This window comes from Heterocephalus glaber, unplaced genomic scaffold, assembly GCF_053883595.1.
Source record: "Heterocephalus glaber isolate CG9 unplaced genomic scaffold, H.glaber_assembly_v1.0 deba00001523, whole genome shotgun sequence".
NCBI classification, from domain to species: Eukaryota; Metazoa; Chordata; class Mammalia; order Rodentia; family Bathyergidae; genus Heterocephalus; species Heterocephalus glaber.
Genome location: NW_028258327.1, coordinates 19,827,071 through 19,844,244, shown reverse-complemented (window position 1 = coordinate 19,844,244; position 17,174 = coordinate 19,827,071). Strand labels below are relative to the sequence as shown.

At 39.7% G+C, this 17,174-nt stretch overlaps 1 long non-coding RNA gene across 1 annotated transcript; it reads left to right on the top strand.

Moving 5' to 3' along the window:
* Positions 1–11,218: 11,218 nt before the first annotated feature.
* On the top strand, positions 11,219–16,707 carry LOC147824986 (uncharacterized). The gene is made up of 3 exons (XR_015441548.1): positions 11,219–13,041; positions 13,771–13,874; positions 16,428–16,707. It is a non-coding gene; the product is annotated as an uncharacterized LOC147824986 (long non-coding RNA).
* Positions 16,708–17,174: the final 467 nt, after the last annotated feature.

Genomic DNA, 17,174 nt, shown 5'->3' with positions numbered 1-17,174 from the left:
GCTGGAACAGAGGTTAGGTAGAATCCTTGAAGACATTGGGGTAGGAAAAGACTTTATGAACAAAACTTCAGTTGCCTGTGAACTAGCACAAACAATCAACAAGTGGGATCTCTTCTTATTAAAAAGCTTCTGCACAGCAAGAGAAACCACCAGCAGTGTGAAGAGACAACCTACCATGTGGGAAAAAATTTTCACCAGCGGTCCCTGAGACAAAGGTCTACTATCTCTAATCTATAAAGAACTTTAAAAAATCAGACCCCCCAAATTTAAAGACCCAATCCAAAAATGGGCATCTGAAATGAACAGACATTTCTCACACAAAGAAGTAGACATGGCAAATAAACATATGAAAAAATGTTCAACATCACTGGTCATTCGAGATGCAAATGAAAACAACGCTGAGATTCCACCTCACTCCACAAAGAATGGTTGCTATCATGAAATCAACCAATAACCAATGCTGGCGGGGCTTTGGGGAAAGAGGAACACTGATCCACTCACTGCTGGTGGGACTGTAGACTGGTGCAACCACTGTGGAAATCAGTTCAGAGATACTTCAAAGAACTATGCCTGGAAGTCCCTTTTGACCCAGCTATTCCTCTGCTGGGAATCCTCCCCAAAGAATTAAAAGAATCATACCACAGTGATATATGTGCACCCATGTTCATAGCAGCACAGTTTGTAATAGCTAAAACTAGGAAACAGCTCAAATGCCCATCAACTGGAGAGTGGATCAAGAGAATGTGTTTTTTTTAAATAAAATGGAATACTACTCAGCCATAAAAAATGAGAAATTAGAGACATTTATTGCTAAATTGATGCACATTGAGGCAATACTCTTAACTGAAATAAATAGGACACACGTGTAAATAGCAAATAGCTTCTCTAGTGTGAGAAACTGAAAGTGTAAATGAGGACTAAAAGGTACAATAGATAATGTGAAATAGGAAGAAAAGGGGCAAAGGGGAAGTGGGAGGGGTAGGGGAAAGGAAAGAAGGGAATGGAATTAATATGAGAAAATGGAAAAATGGAAACAAAGTCTTTGTAAATAGGGAGGGATGGAGGGGTTGAAGGAAGGGCAGGGGAAGGGGGAAAAATAAGAACCAAGAGAGTATGTAAAGGTGTGTATCTCCAATGATGAATGTCATTATATTGCACACCTAAAATGTACCAATAAAAGGATATACAAAAAAAAAAAGAAGATTCTACCTTAGAAGTCAAGGAAAGAGTTTAATGTAGGGAACATTTATCAATAATTGTGAATGTTGCTAAAAGAACAAGTAGGAAGGGCCCGAGAAAAGGTCATTTGATTTTTATTTAGTTCAGTGGAGGTGGTGGGGGCTGAAGATAAATGACAGTGGGCTAAGGTATGGATAGAGGGTACAGAAGTAGGAGTGTGAAGGTTAGATAGGCAGCTGATATGGGTAGCAGATAGGTTGAAAGTTTATGTTGAGAATAGGAACTCATGACCTTGTCTCAAGGCTGACAGTACAGGTTCAAGGAATTGAAATGCAGAGAAAAGTGGATGGTATGATGCTTGTAGGGTAGAAGGATTATATGCAGACAGTGGGAAGGGTCATGGAGAAGAATAGGGTTGCTTCTTCCTCTGGTCCAAGGAGGAAGGTCATGATAGTTAATAAAGAAGATGAAGATTCACCAAAAATTTGCAAAGAAATCTGACTAATCTTTTCAAATGCTCATTTCTACTAATATTCACATTGGGTTAGCTTAGTGCTGTGCATTTTCAGAATTTTTTACTCAGATAAACACACAGACCTAGCTTTAAGCAGCTCAGTTCCCTAGCACAAGCTCTGGCTTTGAGCTGAAGATGATCTTTCTTGAAGCTTTGCAAGCCCGAGAGTCATAAAAAGGGAGGTCAGTGGAATCTAATAATGAATTCCAGGATGTACAAAGGGGCAGAAGCAACAGTGATGAGTGTTTTTTGTTTTTTTTTTTCAAGAGACACCTTGGTTTATCAGAATAGAGCAGCTGCCCCTTGGAGGGATTTGAGAGCCAGGGACTCGCTGACCTTGAGTCTCCTCAAGGAGACATTGTAAGGAAAAAATTGATGCCTTCTCAAGAAGTAATCTCAGCAATGGGCTAAAGTTATTAAATGGAATTTTTAAACATTTCTAGTGTGGATGGTAAAATCATTATTGGAGTCCATCAGAGAGCTTCTATGAGTCACTGTTTAATGATTTCCAGCAGGATTACAAAGGATTTAAAAGTAAGCTTGAAGCTATTGAGAACAAATCATGTGCCAAGAATATCAGAGTAGTTTGGGTTTTGGACTGCATGAAAACTGTATTGTTAATTTCGAAAAGAAAGATACAAACTAGGTTCCGGAGGCTCTGGAAGTCTGTTGCTTTCCTAATGTTATTTGCCTTGTCTCAGCAAGACATTTGACATTCAAAAACCTGCTAAGCAAAGAGAGGTTGCTGTTTAAAATCTTGTTGGCCAGATCTTCTCAATAGAGATTAGCAGGCTCAAAAAACAAAAATTGTTGATTTGGATGAATTGTTGAGTAGATGAGGGGTGGGTGGGAAACAGAGTTAGGTGTAGAGAAACGAACCAGAAGGGTGCCCCCTTTCCCCAAATGCAGAAGTGCTCCAGAAGAGTTACCTTTTTTGGAGGGGAAAGAGTCATAATTACTTGCCTCCTCAAATCCATGACCTTTCTCAGTATAACTTTGCAGCAATTCTCAGGAAGAGGTAGTGTCTGTTTCTCTGCTCCTTGTGGCAGAACTTGTGATTTCTTTTGGCCAATAGTATGCAGGAGAAGAACATTAGCCCGGATTTGAGCTTAGGCCTCCAGAGTCCTCACTCACTTCTACTTTTCCTCTTGGAATCCCTCTGAGCCACCTAAAACACACCTAGGCTGACTTGTTTGATGATGGGCCAGACACTGTATTCCTGTAGCCGCTGCTGGGGTAAAGTCACCTATCTAAGAAGCAACATGAATGAGCGCAGACAGAAAGGAAAGACAGCCCAGGTGAGCCTAACCCAAATTGCCAACCAGTCCACAGAATTGTGAACAAAATAAAGAGCTGTTTTAAGCCACTGCATTTTGGAATGGTTGCCACACAGTGAAAGCTGATGGATGTGCAGCTTTGAGTTTGGGAGAGTGATGTGCAGGGAAGAGTAAGGATAGGAGGCTGAGATTGGTAAAGCCTTCCAGAACAGATTGTGCTCAGGTATATGAGGTGTGCTTGGAAAATATGGTGAATGCTTTTAAAAATTTATTACAATAAAACAAACACTGCCATTAACCCCCCTCGTAGTACTCCCCCTCACTTTGAACACTCTTATTCTGTGGTTCTTGCCACTTTATGAAGCAGTTCTGCAAGTCCTCTTTTGTGTCTTTAGTTGCACTGTTGTGGGTGCCTTAAATCAATGCAAAATGTTTATCTTTCTAGTCAGGTGTCATGGTGCATTCCTGTAACCCCAGCACATGGGCGGCTGAGGCAGAAGGATCCCCGGGAGTTCAAGTGGGTTACATAGTGAGAACCTGTCTCAAAAAAACCATACACACAAAAAAGTTTACCTTTCATGGTTATTATTATTATTACTTTGTTTTATTTTTTTGCTTTTTTTTGTTTTTTGTTTTGAGACAAGGTCTCACTATGTAGCCCAGGCTGGCCTCAAACTTGCAGTGATCCTCTGGCCTCAGCCTCCTGAGTGCTGGGATTACAGGTGTGCACTACCATGCCTGGCTTTCATGGTTAGTTTGACTTTTTAGAAGAGCCAGAAGTTGAAAGGTGACAGAGCTGGTGAATAAGGCTGACAAGGATGACATGGTAGTATACTGAGGGGAATTAATGGCAATATGTTTTTGGCTTGTAATACATTTTAAAATTGTAAACATTCACCTTATATTTTGATTTATTCTTGCGTGCAAAGAAGCAAGCTTAAAACTGACAAGAGAAGAACTGAATAGCAATTCCCATAGCTGTCAGGCTCCATGCTTTTCTACCCTTCCCCTTCTAATATCAGTACCCTACCTCTCTCCAACACACATGAGCTGCATAATTTCCATTCTGACTTTTCAGGTGGCTCCTGATTGGAGTTGTCTCAGAGCCACCAAGTACAAAAAAGGCCGCTGTCTCAAGCAGTCTTTTTTTCTGGCTGGCTTTCTGAGTTTTATAGTCACATAACTGTAAGAGCCTGGTGGCTCAGTGGTCCAGCCATTCATAGATGCTTTTAATTACCCATCAAATTTAGTTGGGAAATTTCAGGTTTTTTTCTCAGTCTCCTGTTGGAGACTCAATTTATGTTGCTCAAATTCTTCTGAGGCAATTCATGGTTCTTCTAAATAAATAGGCTTTCTCATTTTCCATTTTTTTCTGTTTTGCATGTTTTATAAAAAAAAAAAACACCCCCAAACCATGGAAACTCTTCTGGAAGCCTAAGGTCCCTTTCTTTTTAACAACCAGGAGATTTTATAGGAGATTGCTCTGATGGGCCAGGGCTCTGAAGGGTCCTCCTAAGAACAGGGTTTTCTGGTCCTCTTGAAATCCTGAATTAGTGGCTGCTGTGGGAAACAGAAGCTCTGGGGAGTCTTCATTGCAGGATCTCAAAGCCCCAACAAAACCCCTGGCATTTAGGAGCTGCACTGGCATTTTCAAAGCACTCTGTTACCGTTAATTGGTTAACATAGAACAGAGCTTTGGAAGTTAGGAAAGTCTTTGCTCTACTTTTTTTGTATATAAAGATGCTTGTTAAGAAAGATAAAGAAAAACATCTGCCTCTCAGAAAGAACTAATAAGGGTGGCAGCAGCAGGGCATGATAGGAAGAATGTGAGTTGTAGAATCAGGCAGCCTGGGAGTTCTGGCCACATCTCCCCGGGTGTGTAACAGTGGGAAAGTTATTGAGTTGCTTTGAAATTCAGATTTTTAATGTATAAGTGGGGGACAATTATGTAAAAAATACTGTGAATGTTAAAGTAAATATTAAAAGAAATTTATTACAGTAAAGAACATATTGCCATTAATCCCCCTCACTTTGAACACACTTATCCCATTGCACTTGGGGCTTTCTGAAGCAGTTTTGGAAGTCCTGTCTTGTGAGTCTTTTTGTGGCTACCACTATGTCCTGAATGGATTCAAAATGTTGACAGCAATTTCTGTCAAATAAAAACATTAAGGTGTGTCCTCTTCCACCTTATTCACTGGATCTGGCACTGTATGATTTCTGGCTCATTACCAAAATAAAATGACCATCAAAGGTAAATAATTTGAATTAACTCAAGACATTGAGGCAGCTGCAACAGCATAACTAAAGATATTCATAAAAAGGACTTCCAGAACTGTTATAGAAAGTGGCAAGAACAATGAAATAAGTGGGTTTGAAGTGAAAGAGATTACTTTGAGGGGGATTATTGGCAATGTATCTTTCACTGTAATTAAAAAAATTCACATTTTAAAAATTATACCTGCATACTACTGAGGGTTGTGTAAGATTTTCTAAAATGAAGTTACATGCATATGCAAAATGCACAGTATCTAGTACATACACAATAAATGGGCGCTATTGCTATAATGAGGAATGATATAAGAAGCTTGGAAATTTTAAAATACAATATGGTTTTCCAAACCACTAAGGCAAAAGCAGTTTGAACCCTAGGAGGTTCACATTGTGCCCTTTCCTTTTCCTCAGTTCCGTCCACACCTCTGAGGTACGATCCCATTTCCTCCTTCTTTGCTTTTGGTGTGGGGATTCTTCTTTCTTTCCTTTGTTAAGGAGCTCTCCCTCCATTCCTGATTCAGGCAATCCATTACCATGGTGCTCATTGGTTCTCTTGGTTTCCATATCAAATGTGGCCAGGGCTGTGACTTTCAAAACTTAGATAGTGAACTGCTACTTTCTTCCCATCCTGGAGCTTACTCAGACAGTTCATAGCACCTGATTTGTCTTTGCTCGCATTAACAAGTTGGACAGTGCTTCCATGTTACACTTCGAATTGATGAAATGTGTATACAAACTGGAGTCCAGGTGAGGCTGCTATGGATGAACCTAGTACAGTGGCCTGAGCATCAAGAATTGTCCAGGGCTCATTTCTGTATGGACCAGGGAGCTGCATGTTGTTAAACATGGGTTGCTTCATAGGATAGATTTGTATTCATCCCTGTGCTAGTGCTAGTGATATAATGATGACAGAACTCATCCTCTGTCCTTGAAGAGCTGCATTCCCTTCATACAGATGTTAACATAGAAATGTCAAGGTGGCAAAATACAGAAGAAGTTGGTCTGTGGAATTTTTAGACTTGAGTTAAAGTCTAGCTCACCCATTTTCTAACTAGCATGAATTGGAGCAAATTACCGAATTTCTCTGACTTTTAGTTTCTTATTTAGCCAAATGGAGGTCATAAATCTCCCTGAAGGCTTTCAGGTAGGGAAGAGGATGAGATTAATGAGAAAAATGTTAGTTTTTATCTCTATTCATAAATAGGGACATTTATCTTCAAGGGACCACTGAGCTCTTTCCAAAATGCCTGAACACATTCTGAAGGCCTATTACAATTTTCATATTGACTCTATTAGAATATAGCTCAGAAAAAACATTTGTGGTTACCAACTAGTAACTCAGATTGTTTTCTTGTTCACTTATGAATAATTACTATGTCTTTACTGTGTGTTAAGATTGTCTTCAGCTTTGAAGCTGTCTTAGTCTCATGGACTCCATTATGAGAAGTCACAGACTCAGAGCAGAGGCCAAAGAGATCAGCTGGTCAGTGGGACAACAAAGATCTAGAACACAGGAATTCAATTTTTTGGTGAGAAATTCCATCTTCCTAAGCCATGAGAGATGCTATTGGAAACAGGACATATAAAGACATATAAGGTACACACCTACATTTCTGTGACTCAAGAACCTGACCAAATTAAAGTATTAAAGCACTTTGATGAATTATATCAGCATTGCCAACCTCTCTAGCAGTAGGGAAGGTATTTTTTAGGATATGTCAAGTTAAAACTAATGATATTATGATTTTAGAATTATTCTAAATATTTCCTTGAATTTTAAAAGAAATCATCTGACTTCTAGATATAAATAGACAGATATCCCTCTGAAGGCTTGATATTCTTACTGTCCATCTGTTTCTCTATCTCTCTGCACACACAGACATAAACATATGCACTTGAGCCACTGCTAAAGGTCACATAAAAATAGTTTGCAGAAAGAAGAGGAAAAATAGATACATTTCATTTATTTTGTTTTCAAATCTATTTTGAAGGCCAGTTTTTAAAAAGAAGGCCACTGGTTTGCTTGTCAAAGAATCTCAAAAGTTTTGTATTTTGCTCAAATCTGTGCTCAACAAATCCTCTTTCTATTTTATTCAAGGCAAAGATTTTATTTACAGTAATGATTTGCCTGAATTCAAATATAACTAATAGAGCATAAGTATTTAACTTAAAAGTTGTTCTTTTCTTATTACAGATATTAATTGGTATTTAGTCTTTATATACGACAACTCTGTATTTTTACATTCAAATAAATAATCTGAATGTATAATAACTTCTCTGAGAGAAATAAAGTGATTTTTGGTTTATTACGCTTGCAGATGAAGTACAAGAGCAAGAAACCAGAAGCTGTAGATCTAATCATTTTTTATAAATTGATGAAGGATCAAGTGAGATAATTTCTAATTCACAGCAAGAAAAGTAAAGCTTCCATAAGAAAAAATGTCTTAGTTTTTATTGTCTTAAAATGTGGACAAAATTAAATGTGTTAGTGTATAAAACTTTTAAAATAATGTCTGGAAGGTTGTAAGTACTCAGTAAACATCACTGTTATTATTATGAGAAAATATTTTGAAAAGTAAAAAAATGTCTATATGTGTTAGTCCATCTTGAGCTGTTATAACAGAAATCTTAGGGCTGGGATTTCTAAGGAACAGAGATTTATTTCTCACGGTTCTGGAGGTTGGGAGTCCATGATGAAGGGGCTGGCCCCTGGTGAGGGCTTTTTTTTCTGCATCATAGCATGGCAAAAGGTGGAAGAACAGACAAGAGTATGTGTACACAAGCAAGAGATCAAACTCACAGCCGCCAGCCCTTTCAAACCATTCATGAAGGCAGAGCCCTCATGACCTAAACAGTTCTCCTCAGATCCATTTCCCAACACTGGTGCATTGAGGATCAAGTCCCAACATATGAACTTTGGTCGGGGGGGAAACATTCCAATTGTTGCACTATACAAATAAAAGATACGATTCTATGGACAAATGTTGGTGAAGAAAAGGTCTTACACATTTCATAATTTTTGAAATTTATACTTATTTCAGTGATTTTATAATGTGAAACTATAGGCACATTTGAAAAAGGGATATCTATTTTCTTGGTTTCTAAGGATCATCAAGTTTTTGAAGATATGACTAGAAATTATGCAAGAAATATGTTTGAAACAAATAGTTGATGATATTATGGAGAACATATTATTTCAAAAGCACAGGAAAAATAAAAGAATTCAGAGCTCTCTTGTTTCACTAAGACTGCTCCTGATTTTGTCTCACTATCCAATATGTCTTCTTGCATAATTAGCCAGAGGTCAAGTATGCTGATAAAGGGAAACTGTAAAGAGAAGCTGTTTCTTTGGTCCATGTTCAGGCTTAGAGCTATAAAGGGAAAATCTAGTACAGAGAATTTTAAATTACATTTGTGTTTAAGTGAATTTTTCCTATATGCCATAAAGATTAATTCTTATATTTAGAAAAAAAAAATCCCGGAAGGTTGAAGTAGAATGGTATTTTTTTTCAATAATTTCTTTATATTACATGTTAAATTTATAACATTAATATATTGGGTTAAATAAAATGTATGATTTTAAATAATTATTTTTTTGATGCTGGTGCTAGGGTTTGAACTCATGGCTTCACACAAGCTAGGTAAGTGCTCTACCACTGAGCTACAATCCCCACCCCTTTTTACTTTTAATGTTTGAGACAGGGTGTTGGTAAGTTGCCCAGGGTGGCTTCCAGCTTGAGACCCTCCTGAGTCAGCCTCTGAGTAGCTGAGGTTACAGATGTGCACCATAGTGCATTTAACTCAAAACATAAAGAGCAAAATAAAAAATAGATAATAGGAAATAGGGAGATAGATCTTTTTTCAAAAGAGAAGGAGACTGAAATAGAGGGAGGGGAAAGGAAGGGAGGGTAAGAGAATGAGAAAGGAATTAAGATGTGTTATGGACAGCGGTGCCTCTATTCACAAACTTCATTTGTTCCACCATTCTAGGGAAAATGGCTGCATTTGTGTTCATGTGGGAAAGATGGCCACGGTCATGTTCATCACGTAATGCAATTTTGAAACAAAAAATTCTGCCAAACGCTTCTATTTGCAAACCAAATTTTCACAAACAAAAGCATATGTGAGCTGAGGCACTACTGCACATGGACCAAGTCCCCACAAGGAAGGTAATCATTTTGTACTGCAAACATGGGCTAATAAAAAATTAAACCTGAAAAAAGACTTTTTAATGTAGCTACTAGAAATTTTAAAAGTATATGTAGTGCTCATGTTATAGTTCTCTCAGCCAGCACTGCAGTAAAATCCGAAAGAACAATGCAGGAGCAGCACTGAGCCACAGCAAGGGCAGGATCCTTAGCTCAGGAACAGGCTCAGGCTCAGATGAACAAGCATTCCATCACCTACAAAGCGCCCCAGAGAGCAACTGCTACAGAGCTCACACAGGTTTCCATTCCCGATCAACTAGAGTAACCACATGGAGCAACATGTTAAAAAGAAATTATAAGGTGAGATCCAGGGTCAGCACCAGAAGCAAGCCCACAAAAAACACTGGGTGTTGGTGGTGCCTATAGTGCCAGTGCTATGGGAGGCTGAGGCAGGAAAATCACAAGTTTGAGCCCAAACTGGGCAACTTAATGTCTTTGTAAGACTCTGTCTCAAGACAAAAAAATTAGAGCTGGGGATGTAGCTCAGTGTGAAGGCCTCGGGTTCAAGCCCTGTACCACACACACACAAAAAGGTAGATAATTAATTAGTGATGTCTGCTACAGGTACATATGAAAATAATATCACACTATGCATTTATTTCAGTGCCTTATTTAAATGCAGTATTTTGCTAATAGTTGAACTGGTCTCAAGAATGACATGCTCATCAAAAAGATCTGTGGGATAATTTATATTTACAGAATAGTAATATGTGGATGTATTTGTCATTTTTATTTGGCTCAGGGTGAGAAGGAAGAAATATTTATTATGTGCTTTTGTTTTAACCAACATTACCTTCATTTAATACTCAGAAATGTAAAAATGGTATGTTTGGGGCCAGCTTCAGTGGTGGCTTGTATTTTAAGCCGTCTTATGTGTCCTGAGTTGAACCAGTGCGAAGACTTGCTAGTGAGGGTTATTTCTTTGTTCGGCCTTCCAGAGTACAAACCGTAAGTTTTAAAAAAGGTCACAGCGGGGCTTTAGCTCAGTGGTTCCGCCACCTGCCTTGAAAGCACAAGTTCGATCTCTGGTACCACAAAAATAAATAAATAAATAAATAAATAAATAAATAAATAAATAAATAAAATTTAAAAAAGGTCGTCACACTGTGTTTTCCTCATCCTCTTGCCTGCTAGGGTTCAAGGCCATGACTTGTACGGTCACAGAGTTTCGAGAAACAGTGCCACCACTGGGCCCCGGAGGCCACACCTTGTGTGTCTGCATGTGTTTCTTGACATTGGACTTCTGCTCGAAGGCGCGGCCACACGCGATGCGCTGGAAGGGCTTCTCCCCCGTGTGGCTCCGGATGTGCTGCTGCAGGTCGAAGTTCTTCATGAAAGACTTGTCACAGTAGGAGCACTTGAGCTTCTGAGCCTTTGGCTTCCCTGCAGCTTCCGGGAGTCCACCAGCACCTTTAGCCCGTCGGGTCTTCAGCGTCGACGGGGGTTCAAAGGTGTCCACCGTGCCCACAGTGGCACCGGAGAGAGGGGCAGCAGGGTTTGGTCCTTTCGGTTTGAATCCCTGCTTGCCGGGGCTGTACACGGGGGGCGTGGGGGTACACAGGAGCCTCCACACAGTGGCTGGGCACCTCCAGGGGTGGGTAGGGCTGCATCTCCAATGCCTGGATCTCCACTGTTCCACTCCCAGCCAGGGGCACATTGGCACTGTACACCTCCACCACACCACTGCCACCAGGGTTGGGGTGCCTGGTGGGGCTCAGGCTTTGAGGGGGAGGGGGAGGAGGTTGCGGAGGTGGGGGTGGAGGAGGCGGCGGAGGCTGGGTGAGGTAGCTGGGCACTGAATGCATGTTCAGGCTGCTCTGCACAGGGGGTGGGGCCGGGGGCGTGGGCTGGTCCAGGGAGGTGAAGGCCGACATGGCAGACATGAGCACGTCGTCGCTCACCAGGATGTTCCCCTGCATCAGGGTCTGCATCAGTGGGGATGGGGGCACTGTGATATATGTGGAGATCTTCAAGATATTGCTGAAGCCTCACCACCTACACCCTGCTCAAGTCACCACCATCCATGGCTTGGACTGTGGAACAGCCCCCAGGTGGGTCTCCTGCCTTGTTCCGTCTTGCTCTTGTCAAAATCTACTCTCCATACAGCAGCCAGAGAGACCTCCAGCGCCCAGCTCTGTGCCTGACACACAGTAAGAATTCCAATGGACCTGCTGCTGTGATCGAACAAACGAAAGGGGTAGAATGGTATTTTGCAGTGTGTGTATGTGTGTGTATATTAAACGTATTTTAAGATGGTGCAGTGGGTGTGTGACTGAAAGTCTGGAGAGAGATAGAACGTGCAGATTTTAGACAAAACATCAACAGGACTGCTTTTCTAAGGCGGAGTGACATTTGACAGATTGGATAAGCATCACTCTGCTGAAATACTTCCAATCAAGGCATTTGTGAAAAAGGAAATGCCATAATTCCAGCAAATTAAAAAAGTATATATTTAATATTTGGAAACTTCTACTTAACTTCAGGGATTTAAAAATATTTCTTGTTGTGGGGTATGGAGTTGGGGAGAGAATTAAATAACTGATCTAGGTGAAAATCTGACCTAGTTGTTTATTTTATTTTATTTTATTTTATTTTTTGAGATAGTTTCTTGCTATGTAGTTCAGGCTGGCCTTGAACTCACTATGTAGCCCAGACTGGCCTTGAACTTGTAGCAATCTTACTGCCTCAGCCTTCTGAGTGCTGGGATTACAGGTATGCACCACCATGCCCGGCTCCTTGTTTAAAATAACTTTGATGTTTAGTAATGGAAAAACCAAAGTGTTCAGAAATTCTTCTTCATTATGTATCATCGTCATCGCATCAATCATGTTATCATATCAAAGGCCATGGTCTTCTCTTGGTTGTCTTTTGGTCGCTCGTGGTCACTTCCCTTATTTTTTCTTTCTTTTAGAAGACATCATGTATGTTAATGTAGCCAAGAAAAACTGTACTAAGTGGAGAGGGAACTGGAAGAGAAGAGAAAAAAGTGAATTAAATAGTTTCTAGAGCCTCAAGAAAAGCTTTGGGAGCATGGCTCCTCTAGCCCAAGGACACTTTGAGAGTTCAACAAATATTGTGATTCTGCCTTTCCAGTGAGGTCTAAACTACCCTTAAACCCTTTCTCTCATCAGACACAGGGAACTCTGCATGCTCTTATCGATGGATTAAGCAAGGAGTCATGATTGCTCAAGCTATGGCATGAATAAAAATTAAACTTTTAGGGGATTTCTGCAATGCAGGGCAAGTTCAACTTGAAAGACCTCGAGGAGTCGTCTCGCCCTAAGGTTGTAAGAATCTTTGGATTTCAGCCATCATCTAGCACTCCCTGAATTCTGGTCAGGAAGTGACTTCTAGTCTTGGCCATGAAATTGCCATGTTACCTTGGTAAGTTCCTCTGCTTCTTCTCTGTAAAGTGAGGTTAGTACTTTGTCAGCTCCTGCATTCTGTGTGATTCCATGAAGGATGAGTTCTACCATCTTGCCTGTTGGAAGGACAGACATCAAAATAGAAAACTTTCCTCTGATATTCAAGGTCATTCATGAAAGAAGATTCCTCCCTAGCTTGAGTTGGACAACAAATACTAAAAATAGTAAGTTTTCTCTCTTCTAAGTGTGCCTTGGTCCCTGACCCTTGGGACAAACTCCTTAATCTCTTTCCTATTATTTTAGAGCGTTGAGTGACCTTCAATGTATGTCACCAGGCTCTCATGCTCATATTTTAACTGTGGCATTATGTGCTTTGTGAGAACAAGAAATAAGGGAAATATTTGCAGTATATGGATAAGACGGGGTTTCCTTAGCAACAATTTCAGTAAGAAAAATATACAGGAGGACGTGGGTTTTCCCTTACTTTCATTACCCCCAAATCTAGCCCCTAATCTATACTTAATCTTTCTTTTTTTATTGTAAGACAAAAACATATAATCATCCTCTCTCTTGAGAATCTGTTATAATTTGGAGGGTGACCCAAAATTTTATGTATGTACACATCACAGTGGGCCTTTCACTGTGTTTGGCTGCTATATTCAAGCAACTGTGTTTACCTGGCTTATTTCTTCCTTAGAACTCTTCAGAAACTCGAACGACCTGTAAAAGCTGTTTTCCTTTACCTTTTATGGATTCCTATACCCTCACGCCTGTTTCTTCTAAATGTCCTTTTGAAATACAAACACTCCAAACCATAGACACCACAGTGTGCAAATGTTGAGGGAAATCAGATGTTTACTGGAAGTCATAAGGACTAAGAGAGCATGTGAATCTTCTTGTCATTCCAAGATAATAGCTAACCCCTGGGCTGTCTCTTTTTCTCTCTTTTTCAGGCAAAATGTGCAATATGAGATGACCAATGGAAATCTCTTGAGGTTTCTTCTATTTTATGTTTTTACTTTTGGGAGCTGGAAAGGGACTTACGTTAACTTATCTGGTAAGGCTCAAGAATGAGCTAATAATATAAACATCCACTATGATTTGGCATTGCCTATGCTTGTAGCCTTCTTGCTTTTCTGTTCGTTTTTTTTTTTTGTACCAGGGATCGAACTCGGGTCCTTGGCTTGCAAGGCAGGCGGCGGAACCACTGAGCTAAATCCCTGGCCCAGCTTGTAGCCTTCTTAACATTAATTTACTAAGGAACTAGAAGAGTTCTCAAGAACTTTCATGCTGAGAATGAAGATTCCTCTCTAGTTGCTTCAGGAATAGAAGCACAGTAGCCTGAAAAAAGTGAAACTTCTCATTCTAGGCAGTTGTCCACCAAATAATATTGGTCCTTATTTTTTACTTTACCCATCTGAACTGTATTAGAGATAAGTCATGAAATAATTTTAATGGTATTTCCTCAATCATTATTTTCTTGCCAGATGTCTTTTTTTTTTTGGTACTGGGTATCGAACTTGGGTCCTTGCGAGGCAGGCAGCAGAACCACTGAGCTAAATCCCTGGCCCTAGATGTCATTGTTAATGAACTGCACATGAGCTCCCTTCTTCCTGGTTGCTTCCTGCTACCATCCTATGTCTCTGTAGGGGAAAGGAAACATACTCGGCTTTCAATGAGCATGTGTGTTTCTTCAGTTCAAGGAGCTGAGGTATATGACGCTGGCCCATTCCTATTTACAGTGGCCTGTATTTTCAATAACAGAGAAACAACTAGTATCCACAAAAATAAATAAATAAATAAATAAATAAATAAATAAAAAAAAAAAAAAGCAAGAGAAAAAGTTGGGACCTGAATGGTATGTCTTTGAGTTGACCCATCACAGAAATATGAAAGAACAGAAGCAACTGGATTTTGTTGCTTCAGTATTATTTAACATCCAACATTTTAAAAATGTGCTTATCAAAGCTTTTTACAAATAATGAACACATCAAGGAAAAAAGGAGTGGGGATGGCTATTCGGTTCTTTTTGGTTCAGTGATGAGTTTTTCCTGAGTATTCTCACAGTCTAACAAGAGATCTGGTTGTATAGAAACTAACCAGTAGAAAAGATTGGGATGTATGATTTTCAATAGCTATGTGATTTTTTTTTTTGAGTCTCAGAAAATAAGCAGCTTCTCTAGCCCACCTGTTCACATTATAATTTCTTTCTTATGTTGCTCTCTTTCCTGTTCCTTAATCCTTGGGATATAGTCTGAAGTAGAAATATTTTCCATATTTATTCTTTGGGCTTTTATTCTGGATTAGCACAAGAACAAGAAGGGCTTCTGTCCTCATCACTCCACTGAAAGCACTCCTGTCAAGGTAACCTGGGACCTCTGTTTTGCCAACTTTGATGGTCATTCTATATCTTCCTCTTCTTTGACCCCTCTCTAGTGCTGCTTCATTTACCTTCTGCTTTTCCTCTTACTGCTGGTCACCTCTGCTCAGTCTTCCTGGCTGACCCTGCTTATTTCTTTAAGTCAAAAGCCTGAGCTCCAAGATCTGGCCCAGGCCTCTTCCCTTCTCCATCCAAATTCTCTTCTTGGAGATTTCATCTTCAAATATTTGTATCCTGAAGATGTCTAAGTATAAATCACTGGCCCTGTCTTCTCCCACAAGCTCCAGCTTTCTAATAGGAATAGATTTTGTTGTGCAGAAATTTCCTCATATCTCCATTGACAGAAATTATCTGACGTCTCCTTTTGAACGGAAATCACAAATTGAACCACAGCTAACCAAAGCAGAACTCTATTGCCACTGCCACTCACCTCCCCAACAGGCTTCTCTCCCAGCCTAATTACTTAAGTGGCATCACCATCTACCCAGTTACTCAGTCAAAACCCACTCCCACTGTATATCATTACCATTTAGCTCTACTTCCTGAATAAATTGGAGATCCATTTACCTTTTGCATGTCTACTGCTATCATCTTTGTCCATGTAAGTCTTTTATAGACTGCATGCCTGAAAATCACTGCCAAGGAAATTTTCTTCTTTTTATTCTCTTCCTTATTGCAGACTTTCTCTACATTGTAGCCAGAATAATTTTCAAAAAAAGTAAGCTAGATTGCATGTTTTCTTTTCTCTCTCTTTCTCTTTCTCTCTCTCTCTCTCTTTCTTTCTTTCTTTCTTTCTTTCTTTCTTTCTTTCTTTCTTTCTATCTTTCTTTCTTTCTTTCTGTCTGTCTGTCTGTCTTTCTTTCTTTCCCTCCCTCCCTCCTTCCTTCCTTCCTTCCTTTCTTTCTTTTTTTGATTAGAACCTTTTATTCAGCCAAAGCATTTACTACTTGGGAATACAAAAAGATTGTCAAGATGAGCCTAGTATTGGACAGAACACTACTTAGACACAGATACAAAAACATGGTAAATATCACCTAAGAAGGTAGCAACAAAGTATGTTTCACATAGAATATAAACAAAACAGACTTGAGGCATGCCATAGTGAGGATTCTGTTTGAATGACAAAGAGTAAGGCTGTTTATAATTCACTTATTAGTCCCCTTAAAACGGGTCTAGGGAAACTAGCGTAGGCCTCATTCCAAATCCACCGTTTTTCCCCCTTCTGTCCAGGTGAGGATAGTGCATGTACTGTGCCTCTGATGGAGAGCAGCAAGTCATCATCTCTGAAGCGGGGGACTACAACTTCACCAGACACCAAACCTGCCAGCACTTTGTTCTAGGATTTCCTAGCCTCCAGAACTGCAAACATTTAAGCTTCTATTGTTGAAGAGATTAAATAAAAAGGGGTGGGTTGTGGTATTGTGTTGTGAACATGCACCAACTTCCCACGAGGACTGTGATCATTATGCACTACAAAAACATGTTCTAATAATAAATTAAACAAAATCTCTAGTGTTTACTTATTTTCCAAGTGTTTCAAGAAATGGTCAAAGAGATTCAGAACTAGAAGATACATAAGGGTGCTTTAAACAATTTATTTAACTGAAATGCCATATACTGACTTCCATTTATTTTGATACATCTTGTCCCCAAGGTGATTTAGAGGATCTTCAAGCCAATATAAATATTTTATAAATATTTGGCCATTTGGGTATACATCTGCACAATACCTCACATCTTTCAGCAAGAAAAACACTGAAGAGTAAAGACCTCACACAATTAACTGAGTATAATGAGAATCTGCTCCAAATATTTGTTTCTCTGAGGTAAAGGCACCACACACCTGTTCAATCAAGAAAACCATCCTTACAACACAGGATGATTTTTTATTTTTAAGTAGGGCTTAGGGCATTCAGCTGCTAATTAGGTGCTGCGTGGCAGAGCTACATCCCCAGCTTATGCCAAGAATTCACATAG